Raw genomic sequence first — 16,818 nt, 5'->3', positions numbered from 1 at the left:
ATGTGCAAATTGCACGCAGACAGTCACCCGAGACTGGAATTGAACCCGGGTCCCTGACGCTGTGAGGCAGCAGTGCTAACCACTGGGCCACCGTGCCCCCCCCCCAATTATAATAGCTACAAAATTAAATAAAGAATGAGCATGAGATTGTCTAAGTATTCATAATAATATATTGTGTTCATTTAGAAAGAAAGACATGAGCAAAATGATTCTATACCGAGATAATGTTGACCAGATTAAACGTTTAATGTCACATAGATTAAAGTCCCAAGCTGCAATTGTTGAGGGAAAATAATCCTTAAAACGAATGATGTTTAAGTAAGTCGTACTAAGAGAAACTGGAAAGATTTTATAGTCATCGGTGATCATTGGGGGAATTGCTGTGTATTGACAAAATATCAGTAAATTAAAATCAGCTTGTGTAATATGAAATTCAAAATGGCCAACTGCATGTGGTGAAATTCGTGACTTTTCTCTGGAAACCACACGCACATTGATGTGAAACTCATGATTGAGTGCTGTCTGAATTAGCAACTTCAACCAACTTTTAAAAGGTCTGATATTTCACTTTTATCTCTACAGTGCTATTCATGAACTCACTCATCTTTAAATAGTCAACTCTTCATCTAATCTAATTGGGTGTCATCTTTGGTCATTAACCTATAGAAAAAAGTACTGAAATCTTTAGAAAAAATGGATACATAAAAATGACCTAATCACTAACCTTTCCAGTCCTAGATGCTAAATGAATCTCTCTGCTTTATGCTAATATGCTTTTGCACTTTATGGTTCTGGTATGGAATATTGTAGTTGTATCTGGGCTAGCTCACTGCATAGGGAACAGGTGGGAGCTCCACTTAAAATGGAAGATGCACGTTATGGTTATTTCCCTAACTTGGTTGGTAGCCCTGTGCAAAGCTCCTCCATAACTATCAGCAGTCGGTACAGCAATAAAGTTGGTGAATAGACTTTGTAATTAAATGAAAAGATCTAGAAGTGATAAGAGGAAACTTTTTTATATTTGTGATCTTGAATGTATAGCCTGAAGGAATGTGGGAGCAGATTCAACATTCAGAGGAAAATTGGATAAATGTTTGAAAGGGAATTGGGGTTAATTTAATAACTATAATGAAGAGCTGACATAGACTAATGGCCATCTCTTGTTCTGTCAGGTTGGAGTTCTGATGGCATAGATTCTACATCACAAAAACAGGCCAAACTCTCTTCCTCTCTCCACAGTTGCTGCCTAAGCTGCTGAGTGTTTCCAACTAATTCTGCTATTGTTACAGTAACAGGCTATTCACTCCATCTGGTCCATGCTATTGGAGTCACCTCCACCTGATATCAAGTAAGCTTATTATCATATTATTCACTTCAAAAAGTCAATAGAAATGAAAGCAGCATGGCACAAGTTATGATTAACCTGTGCTAATAGAGACCCAAAAAGACAATTTATGGTGAGATACTGTCTGTATTGTAGCAGTATTTCTTTATCCACAGGATTCCTTGTCATTGTTGTAGCAGAATCAAAACTTCTCTCTGGAAAATGCTGCACAAAGCCTACAGTGTTTAAATACAGACTGAGAAATATAATACAATTTTTGTCTGGATTCTAGCATTGTGACTTGTTTGTAGAAACAGAATATTCAAGTCTGATTGAGCTGTTTTCTCATGAGTTGAAAAACCAGTTTTGTATCTGCTGGGTTCAGTGTTACTTGAGGAGTCATTGTTCTTATTTCCTTGAAATTTGCTTGCTTAATTTCTGCATTTATCATCTTTAAGACTGAGGAAGTTTTTTTAAGATGACTAAGTCTTTGTTTAAGATTCAAGTTTCACAACATTATAACAGCTCCTTCCTTGATTCTAAATTTGTGTCGTGGCATGCCTACTTGAGAATAGGCTGAGGCTGTTTTCCCCTGGAGCATCAGAGGTTGAGGGGTGATCTTATAGAGGTTTATTAAATCATATGGGGCATGGATAGGGTAAATATACAAGGTCTTTTCCTGGGTTGGAGGAGTCCAGAACTAGAGGGAATAGGTTTAAGGTGAGAGGGGAAAGATTTAAAAGGGATCTAAGGGGCAACTATTTCATGCGGAGGGGCAGCTATTCCTTAGTGTATATTTAAACGCAGTAGACTTTGTGCAGTATTTTCTCGAGAAGTTTTGATTCTGTCTACAACAGATTTTGTCATTCTACAACAATGACAAAAAATCCTGTGATAAAGAAGTACTGTTACAATACAGACAGTATCTCACCATAAATTGTCTTGTGGGTCTCTATTAGCATAGGTTAATCATGTGTATGGATTGAGCTGCGAGAGGAAGTGGTGGAGGCTGGTACAGTTGCAGCATTTAAAAGGCATCTGGATGGGTATATTTTGCAAAAATGCCATCCCGTATTCCCAATTCCTTCGCCTCCGCCGTATCTGCTCCCAGGAGGACCAGTTCCACCACAGAACACACCAGATGGCCTTCTTCTTGAGAGACCGCAATTTCCCTTCCCACGTGGTTAAAGATGTCCTCCAATGCATCTCATCCACCTCCTGCATCTGCCCTCAGACCCCACCCCTCCAACCGTAACAAGGACAGAACGCCCCTTGTGCTCACCTTCCACCCTGCCAACCTTCGCATAAACCAAATCATCCGCTGACATTTCCGCCACGTCCAAAAAGACCCCACCACCAGGGATATATTTCCCTCCCCACCCCTTTCCGCCTTCTGCAAAGACCGTTCGCCTTCTAGCAAAGCACTTTAGGGAACATCTCCGGGACACCTGCACCAATCAACCACACCGCCCTGTGGCCCAACATTTCAACTCCTCCTCCCACTCTACCGAGGACATGGAGGTCCTGGGCCTCCTTCACCGCCGCTCCCTCACCACCAGACGCCTGGAGGAAGAACGCCTCATCTTCCGCCTCGGAATACTTCAATCCCAAGGCCCTCCTCTACCTATCTCTCCACTCTTCAGGCTCTCTGCCTTTATTCCTGATGAAGGGCTTTTGCCCAAAACATTGATTTTACTGCTCCTTGGGTGCTGCCTGAACTGCTGTGCTCTTCCAGCACCACTAATCCAGAATATGAATAGGAAGGGTTTAGAGGGATATGGGTCAAGGGCTAGCAAACGGAACTAGATTAACTTTGGATATCTGGTCGGCATAGATGGTTTGGGCCAAAGGGTCCATGCTGTACATCTCTATGACTCTATGCACTTTGTCGGAGCTGCGGAAGGTACAAAGTTCATTTTTTTAGTTTAGAATTAATCTTGTATTCTTTTTGAAGAAAGCTGGCCAATGAATTAACTTTTGCGTTCAGTTCTGGTGAATCTTCTTAGCATTAAAGAATTGCTTTTACATTAAGTGGTATTAAATAATCGTCCCCACTATTTTGCCACAATTGATCAATTCAGTCATCAAGTGGAATCCTTCCTTTTCAATCCTCCCATCATACCAATTCCATTCTGCATGGAAACAATTCTCTGCAGCCATGGTTGTTGTTGAACTCATCTTGCCTTTTGTTTTTGTTCTTGACTGCATCACAACCAATTCCATTGCAATGTGCACTTCTGTTTTATGCACAGCTTATATGTGCCAGACACCCATCACCTGATAAACACCACAACCTAGTGTGTTCTTAAACTGTCCAAACAGCACAGTTCTGACAGACAAAAACTGACTTATGATAGTTTTGTTTAATGTCAGGTTGCTTTATAAAACCTCTCACAAGATAAGGGTGTCATTGGCAACGCCAGTATTATTGTCCATCCTTAATTGCCTTTAAAACGGCGGTGATCAACCATTACCTTGAATCACTGCAATCCATTTGGTATAGGCACGTCCAGAGTGCTGGGAGGGAATGAGTTCTAGGCTTACAAGGGCGAGTTCATGCCGCAGTGTAATTGCAAGCAAGAGACATGAATTTGAATTATTGTTTGCTAAAAGTTTGCAGAAATCTAGACTTTGGAATGTTGAAAAGAAATGATTGAGAACTGGCCATAAACAAGAACACAAAATAGGTAAGATGTGAATATAGAAAATTATGCTAGAACAGAACAAATGCATATTAAAACTAATAAAAGTCAAATTTAGGACAGCTATTGGGAGATTATTATTCACTCAACAAATGGCTAGTTTAGAATAGATCCTGTGAAATATAGTTGAGAAACGAATGCTTAATTAGAGAAAAATAATTGAATACTGCAGTGTTGAAACTTTAGGTTTTTATGGATAGATAAACCAACATGAAATATGTGGTCTGTCTGATTTTCTTTTGATATTGCAGTATTTTAGACTTCCCTACCTAAGATTATATAGCATGGCAATGAGCCCACCCACATCCTTTAATTGTCGTTTTTTCTAAACTATAAGACTTGAGCTGCCCTAATGTTTCATAGGTTATTCCTTTTTATACAAGGGGTTAATCTTTTTAATGTGTACATGTTTTGGGTCTTAGAATTGAGTACTTTTCTCCAACAATGGTTTGACCAGTGCCTTGTGAAGTCACAGTATTATTTTAGAACATGTCTACTTTTTTAAATCGCTGTTTTGAAACTTGATTGTTTCAGCATGTGTATTGAAAGTGAAAAAACAAATGTTCCTTCTAGGTTACTTTTTCAGTTTATTTTCATTCTTATATCTCTGGTTCATATTGATCATTTCATATTCCATTTGTCAGTATTAAATTTAATTCACCATACCAACTGCATAAACCAATTTATATCATTTTCAATTTATTTATTGCATCTTGTACTACTCCTGCTCTCCTTATTTTAATACTACATACAAATTTGTCAGCACAGTGGCTCAGTGGTTAGCACTGCTGCCTCATAGCGCCAGGGACCTGGGTTCGATTCCACTCTCTGGCCACTGTCTGTGAGGAGTTTGTACATTCTTTGCACGTCTGCATGGGTTTCCTCCAGGTGCTCCAGTTTCCCACAATCCAAAAATGAGCAGGTCGGGTGAATTGATCATGCTAAATTGCCCATAGTGTTAGGGAATCTAATCTAAGTTCATGAGGAGCTGATTAGAAACAACAGGAGTCCAAACCTGTAGGACTTCTACATGCATGTTGTAATTTTCATAAGAATACATTTTTCTGCTTTTTATTCCACTAACTGCTGACCCAGTTGTATTATCTAAACTTGACTGCTGTGGCTTTTGTTATAATTTGTATATGGGATTACTTTATTTGCAAGATATTTGAATCATCAGATTTGATAGCTGTTGAGTTGATTTGTCATGGTTTGACCTGCAGTAAGTGAATAAAGTTTTCGGACAGGATCTTTGTTTTCTGAGTTCCTACTGGGTGCTAATCTATTGATGTCCATTACATTGTTAGGCTGCCTAAGAATAGCACCATATGAACTCACTAATTTAAATTGTCTCTCAATCGGAAAATGCCTGGAAAACAAAGACGAGGGTTTTAAAATCAAACCCCTCAAGGCCTATTCCCTCCCTATCCCGGTAATCTCCTGTAATACTCCAATTCTGGCCTACTTTTGTCTATTTTGTTTTCCCCACCCTTGGCAGTTGTACCTTTAGGAGACTAAGCTCCAAAATCCCCTCCTTAAACCTTTTTGACCATCTAACTTTTTTCTTCTTTTAGGATTTTCCCTAAAATCTACCTCTTTGTCACCAGTCTTATGGGCATCTGTCTTACTGGTGCAGATTTTGTGTAAAAATTTCACCGTGGCAATCAGCATGTAAACCAGAAGTCTGCATGAAGTCGGGCAATCATTTAAGCTGCATTTAAACATGGAAATCAGGAAGTCTGACTTGCTCTGCTTCTCCAAAAGCTTTAGAGTAGAAATACCTTAGATTGAAATTTAACTTTAAATTATTCCAAATGTGTGATGTTGTAGTACTTGGGTGATTAGAATCCATTAAGTTCACCAGAAAAGGTTGGAACCTGTCCAGCCCAGCATAATTAAACTTTTAACAGTGTGATGAGTCTTATTACTTTTAATAACAACTTCACTTAATTTTTTATTGAAAATTAACCTCAAGTGTTTAGTCTCATTTCTTCTGATGTTAATTATCATTTGGTAATTTAAAATAAAAGTCATTTTAAAAAATGTGCTTTCTGTCTCATGTCTCTCCATTTTTCCCATCATTCTGTACTGCTCTTTATTTCTGTACATGATTTGATATTGAGTTAACTGTTCAACAAACACTTTCAATAATGGTTCTTCAATTTGATTAAAAAGATATACGGTTGCCATTTCTGTTCAGAGGTCCCAGACTTTCCATATACTGCAATGTACTACATTGAAATGGTTCGTTAATCACAGCAAGTTCCAGTGCAAGAAACAAGTCTGAGAGTGAAGTCTGATAAACAGTTGACAACATTTGTTTATGACCGACTGCAATATTCATAATTTTAAATTCATGTGGCTTTGTTTGTTTCTTATGTAAAGTGAAATTTTTTGTAATGTTGCAGGTGCTATACAAAAGCACACATGAGAGAGTGCATAGATTAGAAGTTGAAGGAGATGATGTGTGGGGTATTAGATAGAGGGTTGCTTATTGACTGGGTTTCCGAGAATTTGTTTTTTAATAAAAGTCTTTATATATAGACCTTAAGAGCAGTCAGTATGGTAGGTATTGTGGCAAAAAGAGAAGTATTTGTGTTCTAGAATTTCTGACACTTGTTTGTGTAACAATATTGATTTATCTTCTCTTACTGCAAGAAATCAATATTGAAACTGATTTGAGTAACATGCTTTAAAGTACTGCAATATAATGCACTTGTCAAGTTTTTCTACTAATGAGAAATTCTTAAACCTCATTTTTCTATGAATATAGTTCACATAAAGAGTTATTAATCCAAAATTAGTTTTAGGTCAGAAATTGTGAATTATTTTTAAAAATACATCAGTGTTATGTCATGATTATGACAAATGAACAAGTCACCGAATTATTTTAAGGCAGATTTTGAGGTTCTGACTTGTGAAAACATTCAAGTTTCAGCATCGTTGAACATGAGAGTTTCAAATGTTCGTTAACTGACATCTCCGAGGAAAAAGTATAAAAGCTACATTTGTCAACACTAGGCTACGTGAACTTTTTTTTTGTTAAATAACTATAAATATTCTTTAAGGTCATACCCTATACAATTTTAAAACCATTGTGACAGCATGTGTTTTGAACATTTTAATATCCTGCAGGATTTTCAGCTCAATGTAGTAGAAATATTTGATTAGTTATTTGGACTCAAGAATCGCAAAACGTTTTTGATCTGGGAGCATATGTTTAGTTATTGAAGGACAGCCAAGGAAATTGCAGGCTGTTATAGGAAACCTGTGTACTTCCATGGAAATAGAATTAATTTCCTGCTTTTATAATTGTGTAAAATCATCAGTGCTTGCAATCAGTGTTAAAATAAATTAACTTATTGCAGAATTGTGATGACTTATGCTGTACATCACCAAACAGAAAATTATTGTCTGCGCTGAGTATTTGAGTTGGTGGCCTTGAGCTTCGATGACATACCACCAAAAGAATTTCTTCTTAAGAACGAACCAAACATGAGTAAGAAGGAACCATGAGGAGAGTCAGTGCAGGTCATATATACTCATGAGTACAGTGAAAAGTTTACAAGTCCCCACATATAGCACCGTCATGGGTACCAAGGTAAGTTGGTACAGATTTCTTAAGTACATATTCTTGGGTGGGTGGATGGGGAACGTTTTAAAAAAAAGTTCAGTAATAAATTAAGAAATAGAGAAATAAGAGTTCAGAATAAGTCATTGCAGCCCAGTCTTAGCTGGGCTTCACCTTGACACCAGGCATTCCCAGAGTCCGTGTCCACACTGAGGTCGGAAATTTGCGCTGGCATTCTCCCTGGACAGGAAGTAAAAAGAAAAAAATAAACAAGAGGAAAATGAAAAGAAATGGACAGAGTGGTCAAGCTCTGGCTCAGGATTCCTACACTGCTGCCATATTGAAGGCGTTTTTTTTCTTTGAAAACTGTAAGAAATCTGTGTATGATATAACTCCCTTAAATATGACCTAAAGTTTTGAGAAGATTTTGGCTCAAGTTGAGGTTCTCGATGTAGGTTTGCTCACTAAGCTAGAAGGTTCATTTTCAGACATTCCGTCACTGTACTAGGTAACATCTTCAGTGAGCCTCTGGATGAAGCACTGGTGGCATGGCCCGTTTTCTATTTATATGTTTAGGTTACCTTGGGTTGGTGATGTCATTTCCGATGGTGACATCATTTCCTGTTCTTTTTCTCAGGGGGGGCAGTAAATGGGGCCCAAGTCAATGTGTGTGTTGATAGAGTTGGGTTGGAATGCCATGCTTCTAGGAATTCTTGTGCATGTCTCTGTTTGACTTGTCCTAGGATGGATGTGTTGTCCCAGTCGAAGTGGTGTCCTCCTTCATCTGTATGTAAGGATACTAGTGAGAGAGTGTCATGTCTTTTTGTGGCTACTTGATGTTCATGTATCCTGGTGGCTAGTTTTCTGCCTGTTTTGTCCAGTGTAGTGTTTGTTACAGCTCTTGCAAGCTTATTGTAAATGACATTAGTTTTGCTTGTCTATATAGGGTCTTTCAAGTTCATTAGCTGCTGTTTTAGTATGTTGGTGAGTTTGTGGGCTACCATGACGCCAAGAGGTCTGAGTAGTCTAGCAGTCATTTCCAAGATGTTTTTGACGTAGGGGAGAGTGGCTAGGATTTCTGGACGTGTTTTGTCTGTTTGTTGGGTTTTTTGCTGAGAAATCGGTGGACTGTGTTCATTGGGTACCCATTCTTTTTGAATACACTGTATAGGTGATTTTTCTCTGCTTTGTGTAGTTCCTCTGTGTTGCACTGTGTGGTGGCTCGTTGAAATAATGTTCTGATGCAGCCTCGTTTGTGGGTGTTGGGATGATTGCTTCTATAGTTCAGTATTTGGTCAGGATGTGTTGTTTTCCTGTAGATGCTGGTTTGAAGTTCCCCATTGAATGAATTCTGATGAAGAGCTCACGCTTGACTCTCCTGCTCCTTGGATGCTGCCTGTCTGGCTCTGCTTTTCCAACACCACACTTTTCGGCAACTGAAATCCATTAGGAACTGACATTTAGTCCACTTAAGTTCCAACAATTGACTCAGTCCTACTTCTCTGATAATTGTAATTTTCTTGAGTTCTTCTCTCCCTTTTGAATTCTTGATTTACACCTATATATGAGATCCTACTTGTAATCTGTAGTGAAGACTGACACAGATTACCTGTTCAATTCATCTGCTGTCTCTTTCTCTTCCATTATTAATTCCCCTGATTCATTTTCTATAGGACCAACACTTTCTTTGTCAACTCTTTTTTTATCTATCTGAAAATTCTTTATCTTTATTTTATATTTTGGCTAACTTTGTCTCATAATCTAAATTTCCCTCTTCCTTAATCTTTTAGTAAGTTTTGCTGTTTTTCATGTTTTGTCTAATCTTCTGATCTGCCACCTATCTTTGCAGAATTATAATCTCTTTGAGTTTGATACTATCTTTGACTTTTTAAATCAGCTGTGGATGGTGAATCGGTCCTTAGAATTTTTCCTACTTAGAATGAAACATTATTACTATTCAAAGCAACCTTTCTAACAGCACCCACAGTGAGAACAGCTACCATTTAATTTGTGATTATCCCTGTTATTATCCTAGTGGAAAGACCATTCGGTTTATAGTATTCTGAACCAGCCAGTCAAAATGATATGTATTAGTTGCATCTGTTATTTCTTTTAATATGGAAATTTACAAATTATTGTTTTAATAAGTATGGACATTTTAGTATGATTTTATTGTATGAAGTCCAAGTCGAGAAAAGGAGAATTATTAAACTATTGGAAAATATTGGAGTTTGGTTATGATTCAAATTCTGTTGTAAAGAAGTTCAACTTGGCTTTTTTAAAAAAGTTACTTCCACTTTTAGTTGTGTATTGAGTAGCGGGAGTGACAAAACTGTGTCATTTTAAGGCTGTATGGAACAAAATCAATATCAATAATTACCCTTTTTAAATTACTTACCAGAGAACATGCTTGTATTATATGATCCTTACCATGACTTGGATATCTAAAAAACAAATAGTCTACACAAATACATACCGACTATGTTTTGAGATGTGTCTTTCTTTGATACGTGCACCTGGATGATAAAAATGTTTTGAAGTTCATTCTGTTTTCCAATATGTGAAAATGAAATTAGAATTTCTTTCAAGTATACCAATGTTTAAGTTTATGATCATCTGCATTCTTAACTAACTCCATGTAGCCAATAAGGAGGTGATGCTGCTTGATTCCATGATTAGACATTTTAAATCAACCTGTCCATAGATGTTATGACACCTCTCTGGAGCAGAAGGGACTTGAACCCAGATTTTTTGGCCCAGAGGTAGGGCAGTAACACTGCACCACAAGAGCACCTATTTGGCATTGTGACTGCATGGAGTATTTGCATTGAAACAGAATGATGTAAAATTGTCCTAACTAGTCTGCTGTTGTCATGTGACCTCTATAATGAGTTACACTCAATTTAGGCAGAATGTTTGTTTTTTAAACTCACTTGGATAAAGCCCTTGTTGAGTACATTGCTGTGTTGTGCACTTGAAACGCTGAATAAATAATTATTGAACAATTGTGAATTCAGGTCACTATAATTTTGATCAAAGCAAAATGGCTTGGGGAGAAGATGTACCTCACTTAATAGTTGATTTAGATAATCTGAAGTACTTTATTTGGGCATCTGTTGTCTGTTTATTTTGAAACTGAATTTTATGCTAATTTCCTGAATTTTTGTCTTATGCCTAATACTGTTTGATGCAACACCTTGAGCATAATCTTAGTGCAACAAGATAACATTGTAGCAATTCTGTAATCTTCTGATGGTGTAAACTAACAAACATTCTTTTGTGTGTAGAAGGGAAACATATGGTAGGTAATGGAAGACTTGTGAAAGTATTTGAAGGAGATAATTAGAGAAAGTAAAGCATGACAGCTGAAACCTTGTCCTTAAATAGTGTAACGAGAAAGGAGTGCAGCAGCTGCTGGTGTTAGAGGTAAACCACACAAATCAGAAATATTAAATTTCATTTTATATGGTAGTCCTGACCCAAAATCTTTGCACTTGTGAATGAGATTCAGCAAAAGTAAAAAATGTCCAATGTATACCAGTTTCTGGATTCAGGAGCTGTCTCAACATGTTCCTTGCTGTTTTTGATGGACTTTGTTCTGAGGCAACCATAAGTTGAATTCAGTTAATTAGGATCTGTTCTTATTTCAGAATCCTTCTGTAAAATGTATAGAAAAACAAAATTGAGCATTTGCTGTCCAAGCACTGTCTAACTTTCCCAGTTCTACAGCAGTTCGTAAAATCTTACTTTAAATTTCCAGTGAATATCTTTGGAAAAGCAGTGATATCGTGGAGAAAGAAAGATGGCAGTGCTATGTCCAAAGTCTAAAAGATGCTATGCTTTCAGCATTGTAGTAGTGCCTGGATGATTTGTATCTCTTCTGTGAATACTTAAAACCTCAAATATATCGTGAGCCATATCTTTGAAACCTTTTGTGTAAAATAGGATATCAGTTTAAAGTTTTTGTGGTGTAGGATATCCTTTTTTTAAAAAAAGAGAATTTTGATTTTGGTGTATTAGAGGAAAAGGAAGCACTGAAGTTTTGTAGAAACATAATGAAGGGTAACTGAAACAGGATGTGAGTGCTTGGATTTCAAATGAGCATGAGATTGCATTGGTTAAAACTTTGGAAACTTGCAAAGTGGTCTTTGGAGATATTCAATTGTAGATTATTGAAGCACAGATAAGCATTTCATGTTCATATGGTCAGATAAGGCTGGAGTTCAACAATTTGCAGAGATGGAATTAGGTGGCGTGGACAATGAATATGAATAGTTTGAAGTTCAGCTTGGGGTTAATTGGGCACATAGACTACATCCCATCTGTTTTGGCCAATTCTGAATGATAAAATGTGGGACTGAGTCTAGATGAGAAGATTTTTTAAAGATTTGGTTAGAATGGTTTCAACTGCCGTTCTTAAATTGATTGTCAGCATAATTTCATTATTTAGCAAATGGTGTTCAATCATAGAATCACATCAAATATTGACCCTGTGGGTGGGGTTTTCCTCTCTTAGTGTTTTGTCAAGTGAGATTCATGGCATCTAATGTGCCATGGCTCTCGGAAATGCTTCTCAAACAATGTTTGATTCCTCACCTGATTTAATTATGGAGCTGGGCTCTTCCGTGCCATTTGCATATTGATGTCATATTTCAAGATGAGCCTACATCACTTCAGTTGCTACAAAGCAGGGATAGTCCCTCAAACTGTGGCCCACCACTATCACTGAGGACATGGCCCAGAAAACAACCCCTCCTCCCCCATCCCACCCATGCATGCACACGCACACATCCATTGGCAAACAGACAGAGACCTAGAAGTGCTGATGGTTAGCATAGTAAACTGGAGTGCAGTCCTTTGCTTGCTGACTGCAGAGGGCTGCACCAGATACAGCTAGCTTGGATCCAAATAGCAGCCCAAGTCAGTGCTACGTCCTTGATTAAAAATAATGCCTCGAAGTTCAGGAAGATTCATTTTGCAAGGTTATCTCTCTACTACCTCGAGTAGCACTCATAGGGTTTTACTACTCATTCTTATATTGCCACTGCAAATGCAACTCACCAAGACTCATGGACTTCAAGTCTCTGTTGGATGCCTCATAGACACTGGACAGCTTCCACCACTTCATCCTTCAAAATTATTAATGCTTCATGCTCTCCATGCTTGTTACTAACACACTGCAGACATCTAGCCACCTCCTGCTTTTGCATCACCATTGCATTTTTACTTAGTCCCTCCTTTTGTCTCATTGCAAGATGAGTCCACCCCTGGACCGATGTATTTACAGCAACTGATTGACCTCTCTGCAGTCCCAGGATAGTTTGCACTTGACCTACAGTGTTGAACGTAGCCATCCCCCTGAATTGGAATCAGATGAGCCCTTAACTGACTATGGTGGTATTCCTGACTGACTGAAGACATTTGCTTAAAGCACATGCAATTTGTTTGACCCATACATTGCTGGCATATGCTGCAGGAGTGACATTAATGTAGCATGGTTGTGTACAGTGACTTGTTTCCTTTTTAACTGTTCAGTTCTCCCCACCATGACAAGCTATCTGCCTTTTCCTCTGTGCTAAAAAGCAGTGTAAAGCCACATAGACTGTGGCTGAACCTGTAACTGGATACTGAAGACCCTGCTTATTAAAAGACAATGTGAAGTAAATAGATGCTGACAATAAGTGCAATCTAAGAACCATAAACCTGTACAGATGCATTAGATGCACGTGTGTCCATGTGCGCAAAGCAACCTGGCAGAAACATGCAAGTTGTATGTGTTTCTGAGCTGCAAGGAAAAGTGCTGAAGGATTGTACAAGTTAGTCAGAGAACAGGCATGATGATGTGGTGAGGCTCAGTTTGCCATTGGCAGCATGTGTGGATGCTGGTGGATGTGTGGTGAGGAGGATGATGACCATGGAGTATGGGGTGTTTGTCTGATAACAGATGTTAGCCAGGACAACCAATCAGAAAGATGCAGCCATCTGTTCTGCTTATACAGACCTGAATGCTGGGAATTTACACCATCTTTCTAGGGAAACGCATGGAGAATTAAAAATGAAGTATAAGTAAAGCATGATGGGCTATTAATGACGTGTGGTGAGAATGTGTTGCTGGAAAAGCGCAGCAGGTCAGGCAGCATCCAAGGAACAGGAGAATCGGCGTTTCGGGCATAAGCCCTCCTTAATGACGTGTGAATATATGATAATCATGTAATTGCAGCTCAACAGCAAAAATGTGAAGTCACCATTTAAAGCTTGGGAAAATTAGAAAACAACTTGTCACGATTCTGTTCCTTTTTCATTCTTGCCATACTTTTTCAACTTTATCACCATTGCTCATGCCACAGAGAGGAAAATTCCACTCTGCTTTTTTGAGTTTTGCCACTGTGGACTGGAATGTGATTCCCACAAACGTTTTTTCGGTTTCACCAAAAAGGTCTACGATGGAGTGACACCAACCTATCCCTTCCATGTCTCTGAAATGACATTTCTCTTTACTGTATTTAAGCTCATAGCTGCAAGTAAGAGCTTCCTTACACATTTTAATAGGCTGTATCTGTGCTCAAATTCACCTTTAAAATAGAGCAGTCAAAATGATCTCCCTTTTTCCTTTTATTATTCAGGAATTGGCCTGGAGCATTTTTACGACTGTCTGACACAAGCCTACTTTCACTGGCTAGGCATTTGGATTTCTGAAGTTTCATGCACTATAGTTTGGCCTTACGTGAAACTTTTCGAAATGAGCCTAAACAATTTTGTTCCCAATGTAAGCTTGATGCTGAAATGAGGTACATCCGAGACACCTTGTGGGATAATGGCTATTATGATCGGAACTTGTGAATAGGCCTAAGCTGTAGTTTTTGGTGCTGAAAGGTGCCCCGGCTATCTCCTGTAAAGGGTAAGTTTTCAAACATTTGAGTAATAGCTAAAGCTAGTTATTTCATGTTGCTTTTTTGCATAATCAGTGAATGGTGTTTTCCATTAATAGATTTGCTGCCATCAAATCTTAAAAACATTCTATCCCACAAAGTGAGTAATTTGGTATATGAATTTCAGGGCAAGTGCGATGATAGGTTTGTCGGCCATATGTCCCAAAGGCTGGAAGATCATGTCAAACATATCTCTTCGACCACCTGCAGCAAGCGAGATAGTGACAATACTCAACCAGTTTGTAAAACATGTAACACTGTTCAACATTAGATGTCATTTATCCAATTGGACAACATTCACTAAATATTCGTGAGTGTGCAAAGAATTCTACTGACAATCTGTTTTAAGATTGCTGTTTGGGCTTGCAGTGTAGTAAACTTGTGCATACTGGAAGTTACACATATAAATGCAGACATTCCTTTCTTTGTAAAGAGAATATCTGCACACACTTTCAAATCATCAAAACTGATGACTGCCATTCTCTAATTCGTTGGTCAAGGCACTGCACTGAAGTCAGATTTACACTGTTTGGTTTAAACTTTTTAAAAGGCTTGGCAGCTAAATGTCAGTCACCATCAAGCAAATGTATACTATTACAATGCAGGCAAAAGTGAGTACTGCAGATGTCAGAAATCAGAGTCAAGAGTGTAGTGTTGGAAAAGAACAGGCAGCATCCGATGGTCAAGCAGCATCCGATGACCAGGAAAATCGACATTTCGGGCAAAAGCCCTTCAGGAATCATTGCTATGCCTCTACTAGTCACAGTACTTGCCAATCAATCAATCAGCATTCTCTTCTCTCTCAGTATAACTGTTGTTTTCCCTTTGCAAAACTGCAAAATGAAAAGCTTCAAGGAAATTTGCTTCATATTCACTTTTTTTTTTGTCTGTACTATATCCTTTGAAATTAACAGTATTGCTTGACCAAATTAAAATCAGTTCCCTTCTTCAGTGGTTCATTGACATTGAAAAAGTGATTGGTAAGTAATACACAACAAAATCTATTTTGGTATCAGTACAATACCAGCACTGTCAATACTAGCACTATCTGCTATAACAAAGCCTGATAAATTCAGAGAATTTTAAGAATTACCTAGGGGTAGGACCATTTTTTTTGAGTCACTGCTTTGTCAGAACAAAAAGAATATTTAAATACTACTTTTGAAACTGAAGAATGCGTTGGTATAAATTAGCAATCAGTGGAGAACAGATTATGGTCCCCAGCCTTTTGCTTAAACTGGCCGCAGGGCATGTATGAACTTGCATTAATTAGAGACTATTTTCTCCATTCCCAAAATGAAAATTCTAACTATTTCACATAAGTTATTTATTGAGAACAAGTTTCACACATGTAGCCTGTTTTTAAAGTTAATGGTAAGCGGTTAGCTATCTGCAACATTCTTTGGTTTTGTTTTGTCAATTTCAAGTTATTTTCCACATCCGTATTTGTGTTTAAATCAAATGTTGACAACATACCAGGATACAAACTTCCAAAGGTCCAGCTGTACAACACATACATATGGATTAACTTTGCTACACGTAGCTAATCATCAGACAACAAATGGTTCCATTCAAGTACACTTCACATGTCAATGGTTTTCTTTTCTGAAGCTGATGCATCTCCTCACATGTTAATCTATGCTTTAGGGTGTCCTAGATCCTTAAGGAATCTTTTGGCATGAAACACCCAAGTTAAAATAACTCTCACACACCATTTTGTAGAATTGCTAACATAATTAGAACAATTCAAAAAAATATTCTCAATATTCGTTACACCTTCATTATAAAGTTAAAGCCAAAATAAACAAGGAGAATGTTAAATTCTTAGACATCTTGTCACTTTAAATTGGCAGAAGAAAACATCAGATTATAAGCTAGTAATAAACCTTTTTTGCCAAATAATTAATACACACTCTTCACTCCATGGATGTCATGGGGCTTTAAGCTAATATGAACTGGAAGTTAACGATAGTTACTAAATAGTTTGAATCATGCACAAAGCAGGACAGTTTTCACTGAAACCTAAAGCTGAAAATACTCGTAAATGTTCTAGCTGATACGATTCTTAATTCTTAAAGTATTTTCACAGTAGGAATTATTGTTTTGTATTTTCCTGGATTAAGACATTTACCACAGGGGCTTTTGGATTCTCTCTTCTGAATATTTGAGTTTTATGTTTGCTGTGAATGGCTGCCAGCACCCATGGTAGTCTGATGGTTTTATGAAGGGCTATAACAGTGTTGCTACTTTCCTAGTTAAGGTTAGTGGGTCATGACACTAACTATGTTACAT

At 37.9% G+C, this 16,818-nt stretch overlaps 1 protein-coding gene across 7 annotated transcripts in view; it reads left to right on the top strand.

The window, feature by feature from the left end:
• hdac5 (histone deacetylase 5) overlaps positions 1-16,818 on the top strand; it is a 330,777-nt gene that overhangs the window by 7,097 nt on the left and 306,862 nt on the right. Inside the window, exon 1 of one of the 7 annotated variants that reach the window (XM_043675110.1) lies at positions 14,245-14,495. The exons of the other annotated variants lie outside the window; for them this stretch is intronic. The gene's annotated coding sequence lies outside the window, so the exon portion shown is untranslated. Of the gene's footprint in view, positions 1-14,244; positions 14,496-16,818 lie in introns of those variants that run through there. 7 annotated transcript variants of the gene reach the window in all.

Source organism: Chiloscyllium plagiosum, chromosome 33 (genome assembly GCF_004010195.1).
Source record: "Chiloscyllium plagiosum isolate BGI_BamShark_2017 chromosome 33, ASM401019v2, whole genome shotgun sequence".
NCBI lineage: Eukaryota > Metazoa > Chordata > Chondrichthyes > Orectolobiformes > Hemiscylliidae > Chiloscyllium > Chiloscyllium plagiosum.
The sequence above is the reverse complement of the archived record's forward strand: the minus strand, read 5'-3'. Positions and strand labels throughout refer to the sequence as shown.